Source organism: Elephas maximus, chromosome 2 (genome assembly GCF_024166365.1).
Source record: "Elephas maximus indicus isolate mEleMax1 chromosome 2, mEleMax1 primary haplotype, whole genome shotgun sequence".
NCBI lineage: Eukaryota > Metazoa > Chordata > Mammalia > Proboscidea > Elephantidae > Elephas > Elephas maximus.
In genome coordinates this window covers 136,187,268-136,191,969 of record NC_064820.1, presented here as the reverse complement: position 1 = coordinate 136,191,969, position 4,702 = coordinate 136,187,268, and positions in this window count along the sequence as shown.

The following is a 4,702-nucleotide window of genomic DNA, read 5'->3' as shown; positions in this document are numbered from 1 at the left end:
AACAAAAATCCTCACAACTAGACCAATAAGCAACATCATAATAAATGGAGAAAATATTGACGTTATCAAGGATTTCATTTTACTTGGATCCGCAATCAACTCCTATGGAAGCAGCAGTCAAAAAATCAAACGACATATTGCATTAGGCAGATCTGCTGCAAAGATCTCTTTAAAGTGTTGAAAAGCAAAGATGTCACTTTGAGGACAGAGGTGCAACTGATTCAAGCTATGGTGTTTTCGATCGCCTCATATGCATGCAAAAGCTGAACAATAAATAAGGAGGACTAAAGAAGAATTGATGCCTCTGAATTATGCTGTTAAAAAGAATATTGAATATGTCACGGACTGCCAGAAGAACAAACATATCTGTCTTGGAAGAAGTACAGTCAGAAATCTCCTTAAAAGAAAGGATGGTAAGACTTTGTCTCATGAATTTTGGATACGCTATTAAGAGGGACTAGTCCCTGGAGAAGGATTTCATGCTTGGTAAAGTGGAAGGCCATCGAAAAAGAGGAAGGCCCTCAATGAGATGGCTTGACACAGTTGCTGCAACAACCTGGTCCTGGATGGGGCAGGACCAGTAGTATTTCATTCTGTTGTACATTGGGTCCTTATGAGTTGGAACCGACTCAACGGCACCTAACAACTACAACAACGTGTATATGTACACATAGAAATCTACACACTTTTACTATCATATATCAATTATGTTTTCCTTGAACACAAGTGACAGGAACTCAAATCAAACTTGTTTAAGCCTTTTAGAGCCAATGGAGGAATTTAGCAAAGTTGCAAAGTACAAGGTCAGCAAACAAATTTGGTTGGGTTTCTATGCATCAGCAACGAGAAATCTGAAAGGGAAATTAGGGAAACAATTCCATTTACAATATCATCTAAGAAAATAAAATACCTAGAGATAAATCTAACCAGGGATGTGAAGGACTTATACAATGAAAACTATAAAACACTGCTGAAAGAGATTAAAGAAGACTTAAATAAATGGAAAGATGTTCTATGTTCATGGATTGGAAGACTTAATGTTAAGATGTCAATACCACCCAAGGTAATCTATAGATTCTATGCAATCCCAATCAAAATTCCAATGGTTTTCTTTATAGAAACAAAAAAAAAACCAGTCTTCAACTTTATACGGAATGGCAAGAGGGTTGAAAGAAAACATAGTAGGAGGACTCAAACTTCCTGATTTTAAAACATACTATTGACTCAACACAACTGGTTTTTGTTTGTTTTTTACAGCTACAGTAATTGAAATATCCTGGTACTGGTATAACAGCAGACACATAGAACAATGGAATAAAATTGAAAGTCCACAACTAAACCCACACATCTATGGTCAACTGATATTTGACAAGGTGCTAAGTCCATTCGATGAAGGAAGAAGTGTCTTCTCAATAAATGGTGCTGGGAAAATTGGATTGAAAATGCCATGGCTTCGGTCAGGCGCACCTGCAGCAGCTGATAAAAATCTATTTCTTCATCTTTGGCCCTAGTGGTTGGTGCGTAAATTGGAATAATAGTCGTATTAACTGGTCTTCCTTGTAGGTGTATGGATATTATCCTATCACTGACAGCGTTGTAGTTCAGGATAGATCTTGAAACATTCTTTTTGAGGATGAATGCAACACCATTTCTCTTCGAGTTGCCATTCCCAGGACAGTAGACTATATGATTGTCTGATTCAAAATGGCCAATACCAGTCCATTTCAGCTCACTAATGCCTAGTATATCAATGTTTACGCGTTCCATTTCATTTTTGATGATTTCCAATTTTCCTAGATTCATACTTTGTACATTCCAGGTTTCGATTATTAATGGATGTTTGCAGCTGTTTCTTCTCAGTTTGAGTCATGCTGCATCAGCAAATGAAGGTCCCGAAAGCTTTACTCCATCCCCGTCATTAAGGTCGACTCTACTTTGAGGAGGCAGCTCTTCCCCAGTCGTCTTTTGAGTGCCTTCCAACCTGGGGGGCTCATCTTCCAGCACTATATCAGACAATGTTCTGCTGCTATTCATAAGGTTTCCACTGGCTAATACTTTTCAGAAGTAGACTGCCAGGTCCTTCTTCCTAGTCTGTCTTAGTCTGGAAGCTCAGCTGAAACCTGTCCTCCATGGGTGACCCTGCTAGTATCTGAAGACTGGTGGCATAGCTTCCAGCATCACAGCAACACACAAACCCCCACAGTACGACAAACTGACAGACATGTGAGGGGAAATGCCCATCAATAGATGAATGGATAAACTAAATGTAGCACACACATACGATGGACAACGTTCTGCTTCTATTCATAAGGTTTTCTCTGGCCAACTTTTTCAGAAGGAGATGCCAGGCCCTTCTTCCTAGTCTGTCTTTGTCTGGAAGCTCCGTTGAAACCTGTCCACCAAGGATGACTCTGTTGGTATTTGAAATGCCAGTAGCAAAGCTTCCAGTATCACAGAAACATGCAAGTCACCATAATACAACAAACTGACTCAACGGCACCTAACAACAACACATACGATGGAATGCTACTCAGCCAGTAGGAGAAATGAAGTCTTGATAAAAGCTTGTATGGAGCTTGAAGACATTATGTTGAGCAAAATAAGCCAGTCACAAAAGGGCATATATGGTATGACCTCACTTACATAAAAAGACAAGAAAAGGCAAATGTATAGAGGCCAAAGTTTATTAGTGGCTAATGGGGCGGGGCGGGGGTGCAGCGAAAGGGGCTTAACATGATGGAAAAATTGCATTGATTAATAGTAGGGTTATACAGCTGATTATTGTAATTGCTGTCAATAAGTTGTACACATGTAAAAGTTTGAATTGGCAAGTTGTGTGATATATATACAACAACGACAAAGAAAAAGAGTAGCTGCTGAAGCTGCTTATGAACAAGTGAACACCTCATGGAATTTGGTTTCTTGGTTTGGAAGTTTAGGGTCATGGTTTCGTGGGACATCCCAGTTAATTAACTGGTCTGATCACGTGTTTAGTGCTTCTGTTCTACCTCCTCGTTTGTTGTGCAATGAGTGCCTGGGGCCTTAAAAGCTTGCAAGCAGCCATCTAAGACACAATTGGTCTTTATTCACTTGGAGCAACAGGGGAAGTAGGGAAGTCAGGAATAGGACGAGGATATGAAATGTGTGGCTAATTGGCTCCTTGAACAACTGTGTCCTCTGTCATGAGACCAGAAGAACTGGATGGTGCCCAGTTGCCATTAATGAACATTTTAATCAAAAATTTCATAGAAGAATCCTGATCAAAAGGGGAAAATGCAGAACAGAATTTCAAATGCTCATGGACTCTAGACTTTCTGGAGCCATGGAGGGTGGATGAGCTCCTGAATTTGTTGTCTTGAGATAATCTTTAAGCTTTAAACCGAAAATATCCCCTGAAGTCATCTTAAAGCTGAACTACAGTTTAGCTTAACTAGTGAAAAAAGTCTGCCTTGAGCATTATGCTTTTGTAAGAACTATCTATATGGGATCAAATTGACAACAGCAACTAGAAAGATTAGATAGGAACCTTAAGGGCCAGTGAGTTTGTGTTAACGAGGGAGGAAGAATTCAGAAAAGAAGAATGAGGATGATTGCACAACTCAAAGACTGTAATCAATATCACTAAATTGTACATGTAAAAACTGTTCAACTGGTATATGTTTTGCTGTGTATATTCTCAACAACAGCAAACTAGATAAAATTTAGAAGGAAAAAATACTAAAGGAGCAGAATATGCACAGAAAAAAACAAGCACAGACAGAGATGATAGATGCCATACCACAGGAAGATTGCCAAGGATCCAAGAACTAGAAGCTGAAAGGAGACATGAATCTTCCCCCACAGCCAAGAGAGAGTCTTCCTCTAGAGCCTGTGCCCTGAATTTGGATTTCTAGCTTCCTAACTGTGAGAAGGAGCCCTGGTGGTATAGTGGTTAAGAGCTTGGCTGCTAACCAAAAGGTCAGCAGTTCAAATTCACCAGCCACTCCTTGGAAACTCTATGGGGCAGTTGTACTCTGTACTATAGGGTCGCTATGAGTTGGAATCAACTTAAAGGCAACATGGTGTTTTTGTAGTTAACCGTGAGAAAATAAATTTCTGATAATTAAAGCCACCCACTTGTGATATTTCTGTTATAGCAGCCCTATGAAACCAAGACACTATTATTTTAGTTTTATTACTACTGTTAAAAATATGATTTTCACAATATTAAAGAAAAAACTTGTTTAAGCAAAAAGAAAATCTTTTGGCTCATATAGATGAAAAATGTAGGATTTATGTTTGATTTAAGGCACTTCTTTATCAGGACTTCAGAGTCAGGAGGAGTCAGTTTTTCTCTCGCTCTGTTTCCAAGTCTTTGTTCTGCCTTCTCTGTGGTGGCTCTGTATTCAGAGCTAGGTCTCCCCTTATGCTGGCAAGACAGTTGCCACATCCTTGCCTCTCTTCCTCCCCAGTTCAGCAGTAGAGAAAGTCCGATTACTCAGTGGGAAGCTCTGGATTCATGGGGCCTGGTTGACTTAACTTGAGACGTATGCCCTTTTACAAATCAACCACTGTGTTCCAGAAAATGTAAGATGCTCATTGACTTAGGCCAGCGTGCTGTGTCACATGCTCCAACCCTGAAGGGTATTACCTGGAGCATGTGTCTCAAGAGTTGGGTGAGGGGTCAGGGGGTCTGGTCTCTATAAGGAAAATTGGTAGTGTT